This window comes from Astyanax mexicanus, chromosome 3 (assembly GCF_023375975.1).
Source record: "Astyanax mexicanus isolate ESR-SI-001 chromosome 3, AstMex3_surface, whole genome shotgun sequence".
Lineage (NCBI taxonomy): Eukaryota > Metazoa > Chordata > Actinopteri > Characiformes > Acestrorhamphidae > Astyanax > Astyanax mexicanus.
Genome location: NC_064410.1, coordinates 52,425,414 through 52,443,841, shown reverse-complemented (window position 1 = coordinate 52,443,841; position 18,428 = coordinate 52,425,414). Strand labels below are relative to the sequence as shown.

Here is an 18,428-nt window from a genome sequence, read left to right as displayed (position 1 = left end):
GGGAACTCGAGTGTATTAGTGCCTCGTTTTTGTGGCAGTGTAACTCCACAGTCAGTCGTGTTCAGTGGAGTGTGGAAATGGATTTGAACTTTGGACAAATAAGGTTATCTGCAGTTCCCATCACAGGCCGTCTGTGCTACCTCAGCCTGTTCAGAACTGAGTCTTTGCTGACAGCACAAGCTTTACACCTTGTTACCTCTCTTTCACCCTGTCAAACACTCACACTATGGTGATGAGATCAGACACAGCATCTGTAATTCGTTCAGGCCAGGTGATTGGAAAATAGTACTCAAATACATACAGTTGTTTCTCCTAACGGATGGGGAACAGGCCTTTGGAGTGTGATAACACGATTCTTTCTAGGAATGCAACAAAATTATATTTCAATGGAAGTGGTATAGAGTTGTTCACAGATTATTTTGGCACTTTTTCACCATTGCATAAAGTTAAAAAGCCTATATGTTATTTATTTTGCATTTTAAAAGTCAATTACAAAAACTAAAGTGTACTACATTTTGCAGAGGACTTCTAATTTGAAATAAGGTGGATGGATGATGGTGCTCTGAAAAAACTGTTTCTTCAAGCTGGATTACTCAGCGAGTTGATGACACACTGAAGTTTCTGTGTCGTTTTGTGCCGTGTAATCCAGTAAAGAGCAGCTGCTGCTGTAAGACCTACAATCATTTGTCATTGTTCTGTATAAATTATTGGCATTAAATATTTGTGGCATCTTTATTTTACACACCTTAGAGAGGAAGACACTGCTCTTTGTCTTTATTATATAATCATGTCTAATTCACAACATGCTTTTGATACTGATGCAGTTCTATGTCTAGATAATTTCCAAACAATTTTGTTTACTATATTTTTTATCAGCAATAAAATAGGGTAGTTAACAAAGCTTTTTGCTAAACAGTATGCAGACATTCTTTTAAACCTCTTTTGTCTTTTTGAACATATTTAACAGTGTTTGAGCTTAATTTGAATACAACTGAGAGCCTGACTTATTAAAAGACATTTAGGGAGTGTGTAAAACTGTGCCCACAATGCACAGCTTTAGCCTGGTTTGCTCTATTGTTAAAGATGGTTACAGGAAACTGGAAGAAAAGGGGAAACAAAACAGCAATTAGGGCAAAAGTTGTGCTAACATTTTTGTAGGAGCCAAAACCCACATTTGAGTTTTTTTCTGATATCTCTTTTCTTTTTCTTTTGTGTTGTGCAAGCCCATTTCTGTCTCCCTCTTGTGGCCAAAGGGGCCACTCATCTATCCTTTATCTACAGGTGATGTTACCTGAGAAGGTGTGGCCAGAGCAGGAAGTGATGGTCTTTGACCTAACAACCGAGCCATACTACCAAGCCAAAGAATCTTTATTTATCTTAGCAATCCTGCTTTATATGGACTTTATGTAACTTCAGAGTTTTGTATCATATTTTACTTTCATTAAATCTCTCAATATTTTTGGACAACATTTATCTGGACCCTATTTACTTGGATGTTTGAGTCAACCTCTCCAGCTTGGCCACCAGTGGTTATCAATAGGAAAACAATAGGATCACAAAATAGCCATTACATTTTTACTCACATGAAAACTATACTTTTTATTAATTGCATTTCTTCATTCAGCTTTATGTGTTTAGTTACTATACACTTTTTTCAAATAAAGATTAAATGGTCAAATGTTTAAAAATGTTAAAAAGGCAAATGTTTTTAGTCTGTTAATTGTTTAACTTGGCTGTAGATATTAAAAACCAACATTCTATTGTAGTGGATTAACCAGAGGATTTCTTCATGGCTTGGACACACACACACACTACCCCCATCTTATGGTCTAAAAGGAATGTTCTAACTTTACAATCACCCCAGAAGAACACTCTAAAAAAACCTTGGAGTAATCTTTTTCAAACAACCTTAAATTTCAAAATGACATTTACTGACTATTTCTTCACTCAGCCTCGCTCGAGAGCCCTAAATGCGAGTTTAGGGTAAAATTCTGTTTACATTCCTCCAAGTCATAAACCTCGGAGTTAATGTAAACATTTGGAACATTTGCAACACCATCACTAGGACGGGACTGCGGACTTAAGAGAGTGTCAAAACTTAATTAATGCCTTGGAAATTGTTAATTCACCAAATGTTGTACCAATTTAGGGGTTTGTGCCTAGTTATTTCTGCAATCACTTAGAAATAAGATTAATGAAATTAAGAGAAATGTTCTAAGCTTGGGATTCCATTTTCAACATTGCAGGCTCAAATTCTGTGGGGTGCAGAAAGAACTCCTTCCCCCACCGTCGTAAATTCAGACAGGCAAGGACCAGCCGCTTATCTAAACACAGCAGAGGGGGGAGAAATTTCTCACTAAGAAGATTTTGCTGAAAATACATATAAATTGACTATATAAAAAGGTGTTTTATAGAATGTTTACTAAATAATGGTATATGTGTCTGGTATATGGTATATGTGTCTGGATGTGTCCTGATTTAAATTTTCCTACACATTCAAGTCTGAATCAACAAGGTTTAACTAGCATTTGATAATTTAGCTTTATTTGGTTATCAGTGGTTTAACCATGTATTTTCTTTTAAGTGATTTAATTGGGTTTAAATAATATCATGACTCTTGATCTCTTTCTGACAGAGTACCATCCATCATTGTATTTCTAAGATTATCTTGAGTATTACAAAACTGTTTGTGGGCAATATATATATATTACATTTATTGTGATTCAATTGTAAGATTGTGTTTCCTGAATTTATCATCACAAACTGATATGCTGAAAAATGTATTTTGATCCACTGTTTAGTTGAGTTTTCTTTTGGTTGGGTCTATTAGAAAAATAGACCACTAGCTGATGCATGCTGACCATGTGAGGGGGGGTTTATGGCCCTTTGTGAATAAGATCATCTTCCCCACCAAAGTTTGAAATTGCTCCTAGACCAATCAAAACACAGACACTTGGGCCACAGAGCCAATCATAGCTCAAGGGCCAAACAGGCCACAGAGTCTAATAGTTAAACTGGGCAGACACAGTTTAGAGTTTCCAGTTGAGTTTTGGTAGTTCAGGTCAGAGCAGTTGGAGGAGAAGCAGTTAGAGAAGGAGTGGGAGAAGGAGTTGGAGAAGATGAGTTGAGGAAAACAGTTAGAGGAGAGAGGTTAGGGAGCCCAGAGATGGAGAAAGGATAGACTGTTAGTTTAGTCATCTTAAGTTAGTTTTCTTAGACTAGTGCATTTAATCTTCAAGTATATTAATATTAGCTATCCTAGTTAAAATATCTAAGGTTATTTTACAATCTACGAAGCCAAGCATTATTCCATCTAAGTTTAGCTAAAGTACAGCTGAAAAGGAGATCCGCCAGATCCAACCCAGAAACCTGCGGTCCGGAGGCCACCAGCAAGCCAGCTGAGAGTGGGGATTTACCCTGTGGGTTCTAATGGGGCTCCGTGCTGACACAGGAAGTCAAACCACCCTGCAGACAGGCTCACGTGATCCTTTTTCGGGGTGAAGCAGCAGACGACCAACACAGACGGACGTCACCGAGGCCCATTTCAACACCTCAGAGTAAGGCAGAGCTGGGTTTTAATCTTTCGGCAGATGGTGTTCTGTTGGTCATGGTTTGGGTCGGGTCTTTAATAGAGCGTCTTTAGTATAGATGACTCATTTTGAGTGTCTTGGGTGGAAATAAGAATTGGTTTCGTAGACTCAAAATGCCTTAGACCCTTATTTAGAAATATTCACTTAATAGTTCTATTAATCTTTATTCCTTTCATATCAGCATTATAACGTGTTTGTTGTTTTACTTCTCATTTATCATTCTACACTATGATTTGATATCTAATGGCTACATTTATGACTTTTTAATGAATTATTTACTCATATCTGTGTGATTTAATAAATACTTTTATTTTACAAAACCTGTCATTTCAGTGTGTTTTTCTGAATAACTTGGTTATGAAAATTTCTGTCACCTGTAGAAACCACACCCTGAGATGTCTTGTGTTATTAATTAATTTGATTAATTAATTTATTAATTAATCTAATTAAATTAATTTAATAACTGGCGCCCAATTAAAAATATTTCAACATCTCAATTAGCACCAGGTATTAAACCACTGAGCCCGCTACATAATTTGGCGCCCAACGTGGGGCAGGATTATATTCTTATTGGCTCTCCGCCGCGGGACCAGAGTATACACATTTCATAACCAGTTCCAGGAAATAGCGCTGTAAGTTGCAGAATAAAGTGTATTTTGTTTTTATTGCTAAATGCGTTAGCTGCTGGCTAGCTGGCCTAGCTGGAGTTACCTGCATAAACCCAGCGTGTTAGAAACACACGCACATGTTCTACACGTGTTTTTGTTTACAATTCAGGACTGGCCAGTCCCCTGTGTGTGTGCGTGTCACGCGCACGGTCCCCTGTGTGTCTGTATAACGTGTACAGTTGTGTGTGTGGTATGCGAGCGCTCTTGAAAACATTACGCTTATTTGTAAAATAAGCTTGGTTGACACACCGCCGTGTGTGGGTAACCTTAAACCCGGGTGTATATACGTGTATATACGTGTGTACTTAAATAAAGTTCGAACTGTTTCCGGTAAAATAGACATATTTTGCCAGTGTTGATCTGATAAGGCCTTCGCGCAGCTCTGAGTCGCGGATCTCCGGCTCATTGACTCCGCGCTCCAGTTAAAACTGCCGGTTTTTGCGCGAAATCCGTAAAATCCTGCAGTACTGGACACTTCCACGTGCGTAAAAGAGTAGCTAACTTTTACGTAACACCACCCTGAGTGGCAGGAAGTTTATTGTGTGCGTGATTAAACTAACCACGCCAGGATGTAAATCCTCTTTGCTCATCTTGTGAAGTGTGTTGCTGCTGTGTTAAACTTTCGGACAGCCGAGTCCTTCTCCTCTGCTATTCACAGTCGACTGAGTCAGTCAAATCTGCTGACCAGGTCCCAGACCCAAGGGGCGGTCCTTAACGTGGCATCATCAGTGGGCGTGACCACGCCCACTAGTCGGCCTCTGCCACCATCTGGTGGACAGCCTGACTATTTACACTCAAACTCAAAGGGTGTTTTACTACCCCTCACCACTAGGGGGGGTACACGGCCACATCGCCATCTGGTGTTTGATTTGGGTAACTGCATACAGTGCAGAAAGGTGCATCTCATTTGTTTGACCACCAGAGGGAGCCACTTAGCCACATAGCTGTGTCGCCACCTGGTGTTGTACTTGTGTAATTGCTATCATCCTGTAGAGTGCATTTAGAGTTTCTGTCGCCAGAGGGTGCCAATTTCAAACAAACTTTTTGTTAAGTTAATAAAGGGAATTTGCATTGTGGTTGGGTTAAATGGTTTGTAAATAAGTAAACAAATAACTGCATTAATTTAATCGGTTTATATTAAATAGTTAAATTTAAGTTTCAGGTCTGCTCTCTCAAACATTACTCTTTATGTTACATTGAACCAAGCTAAATAGCTATCTCCATTGAGTAACTAATCACAACATAAAATAATTAACTGGTCATTTTAATCAATTTGATTAAGTAAAGTTAATTAAATTTTTGTTAATTAATTATTTTCAATTTAATTCAACCATCTTCAAATAAATTAAGATTAATTATTGATTGATTAAGATCAATTATTAATAACTAATTGAAATTAATTAATTAATTAACCATTAAAAAAAAAAAAAAAAAAAAAAAACGTATCCAGTTATCAGTTACTCAACCATATACCCAGCACACCTGTGCTTAATACATAGTTAAATTCTCCCATCCTGTACATAGTTAATAACTATACCCATATTTAGACCTGCTGCATATAGTGGCCTACAGTTATTAAACTGTTCACTAGCACCACTGACAACAAATCTAACTATTCTTTTAAAATTAATCTACTAATTGTAACCTTAGGTCGCCCCCTTTTAACAGATGTTCTTCTTATAAAAGGCACAATGCTAATTGACTCGAACATAAAATAAACTTGTTTGTCATCAAAATTGTTTGATTCCACGTGCTTTACGTAAATCAAAATGTGTGTCACTGAAAAAGCTCTTTTAGAGCTTACAGCTGGTTTACCCCCAGGACTTACCGTCCCAGTCCAACAAACGGACAGTGGGGGTCTCCATGCACTAATTGCCAAAAGCCTCAATGAGTGTGTATCTAAAATCCTTGAGGGCAAGCAACAAGTGGATCCGATTTCCCTAATACTGTGGAAACAACTGCTGTTGTCACAGGATCAACTTGCTGCTTCCTCCAAAACCATTCAAAATCTCCAAGCAGAGATTGTGACTTTAAATGATAGAGTTGCAGACCTAGAGAACAAAACTGTACAGTCTGAAATGAACCAAAGAGACCTCAAAACCGAAGTGCAGCTGCTTCAAAAGGAAGCCAACATAGCTACCCAACTTGCAGCTCAGTCACAGGAAAAACTAAAACATGCTATTGCAAGACAGGTTGAGCTACAAACTGAATTAGCACATGCTAACAATGCAGTCAAATTAACTCGAGACCAAACAGAGTTAACATTTGAGCTGATGATGGAGGGAGACTCCCCCATTAATCCAGCTGGTAAATCAGGAACCCCTGGGGTTCCGGACCTTAAGCAACAACCATCCACAAATACATTCCCTCTAGTCTCCCCTAAAGGTGCTGAAGCGCCAGTAGAACCAAGGTTCACTCAGCTTTCCCAGCCACATGGGACCTCTGTGCAACCTCAGGCACCCTCTGATAGAGATTTGGACAAAATTGCGCGTAACATCCCACGCTTTGAACCAGAACCGGACGGTTCTAATGATGTCCACCAGTATCTTCGCGACATTGACTTCTTCTTACGCCGTTTCCCCAAGGCCACGGTAGATGATAAAATCTACCTCATTAAGGTGTCCTCTAGCCGGGAAGTTGGACGTTTCATTGAGCGCCAACCACCCCAGGTTAAGAGAGACTATCCTGCTCTTTGCAAGGCTTTGGAGAATGAGTTCTCCAACCACCTTGTTCAAACCGGCCTTGCTGCGGCTCTTGCAATAAAGCAGAGTCGCCAGGAAACACCCCTACAGTACTATCACCGCCTCAGGCACGCTTATTTCGGCTATAGAAATGAGCCTGGAATGGAGGAAGAGGAAGTTTTCAAAACCTTGTTCGTGAGAAACCTCCATCCCTCCACCAGTCACTCTTTTGGAGTCGCAGCCTGCCCTCGTACGCTAACAAGCCGGCAGCTGCGTGATTTGGCTCTCAGAGGATTTGCTAAGTTCCAACAAAACATTAAGAAAAAATCAGAGTCAAATGACGTCCTGATAATTAATGAGCAGTCCTCCCACGTCAAGCAAAAAGGGGCACACAAGGCTCCAATGCCACCTAAGACCCAGTTAAACCACAAAAACCAGAGAGTGTTCCACTCTTGGCGTCGCTCGTCCCTACATTGGGCCAAGCAAAGTGACCAAAAGCCCTCCTATCGAAGGAAAGGTAGGATAAAACGCAGTTGGAATGGCAAACACTCACAGCACCATGCTCGAGCACAGAGCTCCAGCAAACTTCAATCTCCGCTCAGGAGAAAGAGCCCAAAGCACCACAAACGTTGGTGTCCACCTAAAGGGCACAAGCATGAGAGATATCCAACTAACCTGAGCACTAAAGACGGCAGTCTGCTCAGACAATTTCGTAATGAAATATGCAAGCAGGACAATGCTGAATCTGAATTCTTGCCAATTGTCCATGCTCCAGATCAACCTGCTTGGGGGGGTGCGAAATCCATCCACCCCAATGCAGCCTTGGTTGTACAGCCAGACGCTGAAAACAACCACACTGAGGAAGCTTCTTCCCTCAGCCTGGAGGATCCACCACCTAAACAATTCTTGGGTTTCTTAACCGAGAAAGGTTCAACACCAAAATTCTACCTAGCCACCTGGCTGGAAAATGTGTTCGGGTATGAAGCACTTTTGGACACTGGGTCAGACATTTCTTTAATGTCAAATTCACTTTTTGACCAGGTGAGGGCGACAGCCCGCCGAAACAACAAAGAGATACCTCTGAAAAAGTGTGCTCTTCACCTTCAACCATATTCGCACACTGGTATCACTCTGCATTCTGCAGCCCTGGCGCACGTTGCCATCGGTCCAATGAGCCTCACCCATCCAATTCACATTTCTCCATTGGAGAACGTCCCATTGCTCTTTGGCAAAGACCTCCTTGACCGGTTCAAACCATTGATTGACTTTCAGCATCGTAGAATCTGGGCACAGGTTTGCGAACCCCTGCCCTGTCCTAAGGCACAGGATAGAGTTCAATGCTATCATGTTGCTAGCAACATTGAGCCACACAAGCTCATTGAGCCTTCAAATTCCACGGAAATCAATGAGAAGCTCACAGTCAGGATTCTGAAACCACCATCTTCAGAGTCCCCTAGCATGACTCTAAAACAAAACACCTGTTCATGGGCATTGACTCCCTCTATGGCTGTAGATGAGTACAACCCAAAAGCTGGAAAGTCATTCACTCTTAACACAACGGTCAACGGTGAAATCTTTGTTCCATGGGCTGACAAGTCAGCTGTTCACAGACCACCTGCAGGTTCCTTGCCACGGACTAACTGTGATCCTCTGTTCGTGCACCAAAAGGATTGTTCTCTTCGTGTTCCTGCACCAGTGGTTCCAGACAAACACAGTCCCTTGGATTCTTATGAATGTAAAAACATTCCCACCATCTACACAGATGGATGTGCTTTTCGGAATGCTCAGATCAAATGGAAAGTTAACATGACAATTGGTGCATGTGGCAACACTTCTTTCAGAACACTGGCATTTCAACTTGATCCACTTGCCACTTACTGTGCGTCTTTCAGGATGCTCAAGGGCCTGTTTGTTTATGCCCCAGATACACACGCTTCATCTTCATTCGTGGTGCCTCAGCGCCATGGGGGGGAGAGCCTGGCCCAGGCCCTCGATCACCCATGGGTGGACCACAAAATGATGGGGGAAACACACCAAGCATTCCCACAATTGACATATCTGCCACTTGTTGGAAAAAGGCTAGTGTGTTTTCATCCCCAATCTTCAGAAGATCTGTGTGGTATATGGCCAATTCCACAAATGGATTGGGTCGAAAGACTCATGAAATTTGTTCGAAGGAACAAACATCTCATCACTGTGGCAGGTGCATTTGCCAGATGGAGGGGACGTCCCCCAGACCCTATTGAAATGGCCCAGGCCACAACTTTTTCGCTGAACCACACTCTCTCAGGTGTTGGTATATCTCACCATTCTAGGGGTGAACTGCGGAAACACCCAAAACTGGGAAAAAGCACGCTTGGCTACCAACCATTGTGTTACACTGCTGACAAGCTACTGGTGAGGTCCCAGCACAGCACTGGCAAAACAATTCGCGAGCTCAGGTCTCATTGGTTTGGTCCTCATGCAGAGGCAGACAATCTGCCTCGCATCTGGAACCAGATCCCGCATCGTCAGTGTTTTATTAAACCGATTCTCAAACAAGTTCACTGTAACCCAATCAAACTATGCAAAAGCCCCATGGGACAAGTCGGGACCGATAATGCCCTAGGTTAAATCATAATACTGGGCCAAATACTTAGACACACTGAGTGTTCATTGTCCACCATATTCTGACCTGACGCAATTGTTAAATTGAGAAAGTACCACACATTCACTGTCTGGAACTCACCTATCCAAGTAGCATAACTCACAACAAATTGGATATTTTGTTAAACCTAGTGTTTGAATCACCATTTCAAACCATTAGCATAGCAGTATAATAAATACGTGGAGAGGGGGGGTGCCAATTTTTTTTTTTTCTTTCTCCTCTCTTCAGGTGCCCAAAACATATTTTGTTTCCCTTCTGACTACGTTTGCTCCGCTATATTGTTCTCAATTGTTGACTAAGTAGTGGCTAATTATTGAAGCATACCTTATGGGTAGGTTGTCTTGATAAAGTTATAAAGGAACAAATAGCTAGCAAACTATTTGTGACCCTTTCATATGCTTGTTGCCACACTATCACATTAAATTAACTATTTTATTCAGAACCAAAAGCCAATAGCTACAACAAAAAACTGATCATCAGAGAAATTGTATATCCCTTAGACCAAAAACTCTGTCAGCGACCTTGTAGTAGATTGTCTTAAGAAAGCATGACCAACAAGACACCAATTGCATGAAAGATGTACCCTAACATGCTCTGTCTACAGAAATCCACGTTGACATCGACCGATGACCCAACGTCCAGTGGCCCATCGATCGATGGGGGGGGAATGTAGTGGATTAACCAGAGGATTTCTTCATGGCTTGGACACACACACACACTACCCCCATCTTATGGTCTAAAAGGAATGTTCTAACTTTACAATCACCCCAGAAGAACACTCTAAAACCTTGGAGTAATCTTTTTCAAACAACCTTAAATTTCAAAATGACATTTACTGACTATTTCTTCACTCAGCCTCGCTCGAGAGCCCTAAATGCGAGTTTAGGGTAAAATTCTGTTTACATTCCTCCAAGTCATAAACCTCGGAGTTAATGTAAACATTTGGAACATTTGCAACACCATCACTAGGACGGGACTGCGGACTTAAGAGAGTGTCAAAACTTAATTAATGCCTTGGAAATTGTTAATTCACCAAATGTTGTACCAATTTAGGGGTTTGTGCCTAGTTATTTCTGCAATCACTTAGAAATAAGATTAATGAAATTAAGAGAAATGTTCTAAGCTTGGGATTCCATTTTCAACATTGCAGGCTCAAATTCTGTGGGGTGCAGAAAGAACTCCTTCCCCCACCGTCGTAAATTCAGACAGGCAAGGACCAGCCGCTTATCTAAACACAGCAGAGGGGGGAGAAATTTCTCACTAAGAAGATTTTGCTGAAAATACATATAAATTGACTATATAAAAAGGTGTTTTATAGAATGTTTACTAAATAATGGTATATGTGTCTGGTATATGGTATATGTGTCTGGATGTGTCCTGATTTAAATTTTCCTACACATTCAAGTCTGAATCAACAAGGTTTAACTAGCATTTGATAATTTAGCTTTATTTGGTTATCAGTGGTTTAACCATGTATTTTCTTTTAAGTGATTTAATTGGGTTTAAATAATATCATGACTCTTGATCTCTTTCTGACAGAGTACCATCCATCATTGTATTTCTAAGATTATCTTGAGTATTACAAAACTGTTTGTGGGCAATATATATATATTACATTTATTGTGATTCAATTGTAAGATTGTGTTTCCTGAATTTATCATCACAAACTGATATGCTGAAAAATGTATTTTGATCCACTGTTTAGTTGAGTTTTCTTTTGGTTGGGTCTATTAGAAAAATAGACCACTAGCTGATGCATGCTGACCATGTGAGGGGGGGTTTATGGCCCTTTGTGAATAAGATCATCTTCCCCACCAAAGTTTGAAATTGCTCCTAGACCAATCAAAACACAGACACTTGGGCCACAGAGCCAATCATAGCTCAAGGGCCAAACAGGCCACAGAGTCTAATAGTTAAACTGGGCAGACACAGTTTAGAGTTTCCAGTTGAGTTTTGGTAGTTCAGGTCAGAGCAGTTGGAGGAGAAGCAGTTAGAGAAGGAGTGGGAGAAGGAGTTGGAGAAGATGAGTTGAGGAAAACAGTTAGAGGAGAGAGGTTAGGGAGCCCAGAGATGGAGAAAGGATAGACTGTTAGTTTAGTCATCTTAAGTTAGTTTTCTTAGACTAGTGCATTTAATCTTCAAGTATATTAATATTAGCTATCCTAGTTAAAATATCTAAGGTTATTTTACAATCTACGAAGCCAAGCATTATTCCATCTAAGTTTAGCTAAAGTACAGCTGAAAAGGAGATCCGCCAGATCCAACCCAGAAACCTGCGGTCCGGAGGCCACCAGCAAGCCAGCTGAGAGTGGGGATTTACCCTGTGGGTTCTAATGGGGCTCCGTGCTGACACAGGAAGTCAAACCACCCTGCAGACAGGCTCACGTGATCCTTTTTCGGGGTGAAGCAGCAGACGACCAACACAGACGGACGTCACCGAGGCCCATTTCAACACCTCAGAGTAAGGCAGAGCTGGGTTTTAATCTTTCGGCAGATGGTGTTCTGTTGGTCATGGTTTGGGTCGGGTCTTTAATAGAGCGTCTTTAGTATAGATGACTCATTTTGAGTGTCTTGGGTGGAAATAAGAATTGGTTTCGTAGACTCAAAATGCCTTAGACCCTTATTTAGAAATATTCACTTAATAGTTCTATTAATCTTTATTCCTTTCATATCAGCATTATAACGTGTTTGTTGTTTTACTTCTCATTTATCATTCTACACTATGATTTGATATCTAATGGCTACATTTATGACTTTTTAATGAATTATTTACTCATATCTGTGTGATTTAATAAATACTTTTATTTTACAAAACCTGTCATTTCAGTGTGTTTTTCTGAATAACTTGGTTATGAAAATTTCTGTCACCTGTAGAAACCACACCCTGAGATGTCTTGTGTTATTAATTAATTTGATTAATTAATTTATTAATTAATCTAATTAAATTAATTTAATAACTGGCGCCCAATTAAAAATATTTCAACATCTCAATTAGCACCAGGTATTAAACCACTGAGCCCGCTACACTATCATATCAGTGTCACTAACTCTGTGTTGAGAGAAGGGACCTTGTGACAAACATGTGGGTCCTAATATCCCAAGAGCACAGTTAGGCTTTAAAGAAATAAACTATTGACACAAACTGATGAGAAAAGAAAAGCCAAGACCAAAGATCCATTGAATTAATACATTAATAAAAAAAAGAATAATTAATGAAATCCATCTAATTTATTGAGAGATAAAAATAAAGGAGCAATAAAGCATGTGACATTCTCCTCAGCTACAGTAGCTATAATCCACAGGTGAATCAGAGAACAGTCTGAAAGCAAAGCAGAAAAACTGACTGGAATCATTGCATATGCATTCCATATAGTATGCAGTCACACTGTATAAATAATTCTTAATTTGATCTAACCTTGGAATTTCTTACTGTGGTGTATCAACGTTACAGAAACACATCACTGTGGTAACCCTGTATGCCTAACCTGAGTCAGGGCAAGTTTAGTTCAGTTATACAGATCATCAGCCAATAGTTATACTCTTCAGGAAAACCCATCATGTATTCTTTAGAAGAGAGTTTAACACATTTGTAAACCATAAAACAACACATTTGTAAAGCATATGCAGCTTTCTAATGGCAGGCAAAGCAAATTTCTGGTCCAGCTCAGGCAGATATACAGGCAGCATCAACAAAAACACTTAAGCAGCCTGAACATAATGAAAACATGCAAAGCCACTGGTTCCATCCTACATCCAAATGGCCCTGCATTTAAATGACTTGCAAAAATGACTGCAGCACTCTCACTGTAAAAGGAGCAGGGTGTGTGTTTCGGGTGATGGAGAGGTTCTCCTTTAAAGATCATTTTGTAATCCTTTGTCAAGCCAATTAAATTAGTGTCACTATCCTTTTCCGTGAGCAGCAGGGGATCCCATGTCACTGCAGGCTACTCCTGTATCTTCTGACAATGTTCACTACTTTCTGGCTCTTCTGGCTCTTTCTGTGACTAGCAGGGATAATTTGAGACCATTAGTGTGCTTGGATATCCTTACTACAATACAGGGGTTTAGACACACTGTTTAATGATGTTAATGATTGGCTATATTACTTATTGTGAGATTTGTTTCATAATTGTTGGCTAAAAGTTGGGTTAATTTCATGCAGGCCTGTATTTATCCTGGTATAATCCCTTGATTTACTGACTATATGAGATAATCATGTAAAAACATGGCATGGCAGCTAAAATGCAAATTAGTAGCAGTTTCCACTGTAGTGTGTTTTACAGTGTTATGTAATCCATTGACTACATTCACACTACCAGGCTGAAGTCACTCAAATCTGATCGTAATCCTTAATGTGACACAGATCTGTTAATATTATTATAGACAGGTAAAAAGACAAGAAATCCAAAGTTAACACTCACAATAACGTCAACAACATACGATTTGAAGTATCTGATCTAGGACTACCATATGAAAGTGGATAATTTCCAATTTAAAAATATCGGATTTTAGTCAATTTAGTCTATCCTTGTAACAGGATAGTGTTTTAGTCTGTACAACTGCACCCTCTACAGTTCCACCTACCTGGAATATAGAGTAAACCTGCTTCAAATCATGTTTTTCTCAATAATAATTTTACAGTCTGCCCCATGTATTACCTTTATAATAGCATTATTCTTTACATTTGATACTGCAACGATATATTGCATAGTTTTTGTTTGCAATACCTTAAATACATTAATTAAGGTGACAGACATAATGTAAGCTAGCAATGCCTCATAGACACAGATCTTACTTTCATTTCCTGGCAGAGTAACTGTTAACAGAACTATGATGCAGCAGTACGTGCTGAGATGGGGTATAAGGCCTGATGAGTTGGCCTAAATGTTATCAAGCAGGGGAGGTGCTGCTGCTGGTGACTTGGCAATTTGGGGGAATTCATCACTATTTTCTGTTACAACTGTCCACCAGGATGTCATCTGACATAAAAAATGACATACAATCCAGACTCAGAGCAGATGGGTAATATGTTTGGACGTGTTTGGGAGTGACAGGATAAATAAACAACTTACTGACTGGATAATATATTTATAATGACCAAATCTCTTAAGCCCGGTACCAGTATAGACAGTATTTTATGCTAAAAATGCAGGTGCAATATAGGGGGTTTACAGCAGTCTACTCTACTCTTCTTTGCAGAATTGTTGTAATTCTGCCACATTGGAACATCTCAATAGGATTCAGGTCAGGATTTTGACTAGGCCACTCCAAAGTCTTTACTTTGTTGTTCATCTACTTAAAGGTGGACTTCCTAGTGTTTATTTTTGGATCATTGTCCTGCTGCAGAACCGTAAAAGAGAGAAGTGAGGCCTGCAGTTCTTTTGATGTTGTTGTGGGACCTTTGTGACCTCTTGGATGAGTTGTTGCAGCGTTCTTTTGGTAATTTTGGTCGACCGGCGACTCCTAGGGAGGCTTTTTGCATGATGTCTAGCTTTTATGTATCTTTTGTTCTACTTAGCTTCATTAGGCAGGCAATATCTAAGTGATTTATTGATTAAAAACAGGTGTGGCAGCAATCAGGCCTGGGTGTGGCTAGAGAAATTAAGCTCAGGTGTGATAAACCTGGGGTGCAAACACTTTTTCACAAAAGGCCCTGTAGGTTTAAAATTTTTCTTCCTTAATAATAAAAAACCTTAATTCAAAAACTGAATGTTGTGTTTACTTGTGTTGTCTTTGGCTAATATTTAAATTTGTTTGATGATCTGAAACATTTAACAAACAAACAAACAAGAGTGACAAACAGTAATATAAAACTAAAAATAAATAAATAAATAATTACATTTTATCTATGCATAAACATATGTCTTTTATTGTTATAGTTTTTTTTTTATCAATGATTTTAATTATGATTCCTGTGCTAGGAGAGATGTGAAGAGGAAATGCCATCAGACATCAATTGCCAACAGTTGTTCTCTTTTGGACTGCTGATGATAAGCAGCATGCTCTGTCTGTCTCCTTTCAGTGTGTAATTTTACAATCGCTATTAAGATATTCTGTTTTATATTTTAATTTTATATATATTAAATGCAGAGATGCATGTCTGTTATATATAATTTAAATTGCATAACTGCAGTTTTCCTCTCTGCAGTCCCCTGCAACTACTGCCTTATCTACAAACAATTCTACAGGGTGAGTATCAGGACACCCTTTTATTTCAGACATGAAATATGGCAGTTTTCAAAATGGTGCCCAAGTTTAGGACATGGTCTAAAAGATAAGCTCCTCTCACCCATTACTTGCTGGTGTATTCAGACTTCAGATATGTCACTTTTCCTTTTGTTTTGTCTTCAGGAAATAAAAGAGTATCAGGCAACGTTTGACTCAAACGTTGACTTAAATATATACAAATTAGGGCTGCACCATGTTATAAACACAGTATTTTTGTGTTACATACATACATTCTAGATAAATAATTATATGTGAGTCCTATGTTTCTCCAGATTTTGTATTTATTTAGTGTATATATGAGATCAAATATACAGAAAAAACTAATGAGGGAACTTTATTTTGGTCTTTTTCGTGATCTTCAGAAGAACCAACTGATGTCACTTCCTGTTGTAGAGGTGACTTATAGAATGTTCCAGATGTTTCAGATCGGGTAATGTGTTACAGTAACAGGACTGAGTGAAACAGGACTGGGACACAACTAAAATGTGTATTTTAAAAATTATTGATTTGTCATAAAATATATATTTAAAGCATAAATGAGATTTGGGCTCACACAACAATGCAAAAAAAAAACATCTTTACATCTTCAGGATTTTAATAATGATATTTTATGTTAAAGTTTATAGTTAGAGAGTGGGAACCGGTAACAAATGCTACTTTTTCAGTGTTCTAAGTAGTTTTTTTATAAATGTTTTTATTACCGATCTTACTTTTGCAATTAGGTAAAAATACAAGACAATATGTTTAATAATAAAACGTATTTTAAACGTATTTTAAACGTATATATACATATATAGTGCCATTCTTCCTTACAGTGTTTACCTGCACCACAAGCATTTAAACACATTAAAGTCCTGACATCTACGTGTACTACTTTGCACACACTGCATATTTTCTGTTTTTATGTCTTTACAGTTTATTTATCTTTTGCCTACTATATTTGTAAAACATAGATATTTCTTTAGATGTGAGATGTGACTTCTTTCTGTATATTTTGTGTACGCTTAAAATTATCGGCCTGGTCTGGGAGGTCTATAGACTGTTTACCTGAGCCTCGCCACAGGCATTTCAAAGCATGGATGCTCTGACATGCTGACAACTGACTATCTACACAATAAAAAACAGACGTAAAATATTTGAGTACTTTCTTGTACTCAAAGGTACACTTTTAATAAGTGTACCCTCAAAGGTTTAATATTGGTCTTTAGAGGGTCAGATGTGTTCCCTCTGAAGTACAAAGTCTTTCCTAACAGCAGAAAGTACAGATTTGTTCCATTTATCCAGCAAAAGGTACAATCAGTATAATGTATCACTGTACTAGTAAACAATATATATTTTAATTATACATTAATTTGTGTATATATATTATACATTATATAATGTTTTTCACACATATTCACACATATGTTATCTTTGTTATAAAAACAAAAATTCACTGAAAGGTACTCTACTGTACCTCAAGATAACTTGTACTTATTTTTCTTAGTGTGTAGATGGAAGATTTGTACTTAAATAAATACAAATCTTGTCGCTGGGGCTGTACCTTATTTTGAGGTACAATAGAGTACCTTTCTGTGAATGCCTTTTTTTGTACCCATGTTTTTTCTAAACATTATCATCAACAGAATATGTGTCAAGAACTTGAAGATACAAAAGTGTCTGGCTTTTAAATTAAACATGTATATCTAAAATATAAATTGTTTATAAATACAGTGATACAGAATTTTTTATGTACCTTTTGGCTGAAAAAAGGGTGCAGATCTGTACTTTCTGCTTTTAGGAAAGACTTTGTACGTCAGAGGGAACAAATCTGACCCTGTCCTATACCTCTGAGGGTACAATTATGAAAACTGTCCCTTTGAGTACAAGAAAGCACTCAAATATCATACCTCTGTTTTTTTGTGTGTGTATCTATGCAATAAATCTCACAGTAATAAATGAAGGTTGAATTTGCTGATGTATCTGTGATCGGACAGGGTGCTCTGTTTGTATAGAGGTGTGCAGATCAGGGTTAATCTGTTAGAGCAGGGAGGAGGGAGTCTTGCCTGCTGTCCTCATGGCTAAGCCTGCCTGCCTGTCATCAGGCTGCATCAGCAGCTGAGCAGAGGGAGGAGATCCAGGCTGTTGAGGCTCACTGTATGTAACGGGTCTGCGCCACGTTCAGCATCAGAGCCCAGCCTGGACCGAACCGACCCCCCGGCTCCAGAACTCCAGCCCAGCAGCGCTGTATCATAATCCCGAGTAATGAGACTGATCACACCGCGTGTTTCAGCGCGCTGAGGATAAAATAAATAGCGACGCACTTTAACGTTACTGCGCAGAGGCGCTGCTGGAGCTCTATCTCACCAAGCAGAGCATTAAACCCCCCCCTCCCCCAGCACTGAGACACATTACAGCACCGCACAGTACCGCACAGAATACCGCAGCCTTACCTCACACACACCGCCGATCCAGCACCAGGTCTTCAGTCACGCAGCGGCTATAAGGCTCCTGTAGCTGCTGGAGGATCTGATCTGCGGGTCTGAGCTGTGGATCTGATGGCGCCCCCCCCGCTACTGTCTCTGAACACCAGCGTCTGACGTCACACCGGCGGTCAGCTGACACCACGGAGACG

General features: G+C 39.4%; 1 protein-coding gene across 2 annotated transcripts in view; it reads right to left on the bottom strand.

Annotated features, from left to right (window-relative positions):
* The window catches only part of grinaa (glutamate receptor, ionotropic, N-methyl D-aspartate-associated protein 1a (glutamate binding)), a 33,259-nt gene extending 14,864 nt beyond the window's left edge, over positions 1–18,395 (bottom strand). Inside the window, exon 1 of one of the 2 annotated variants that reach the window (XM_007245745.3) lies at positions 18,247–18,395. The gene's annotated coding sequence lies outside the window, so the exon portion shown is untranslated. The remainder of the gene's footprint in view (positions 1–18,246) is intronic. The other variant, XM_007245744.3, reaches the window with a different exon arrangement.
* Between the last annotated feature and the right edge of the window lie 33 nt (positions 18,396–18,428).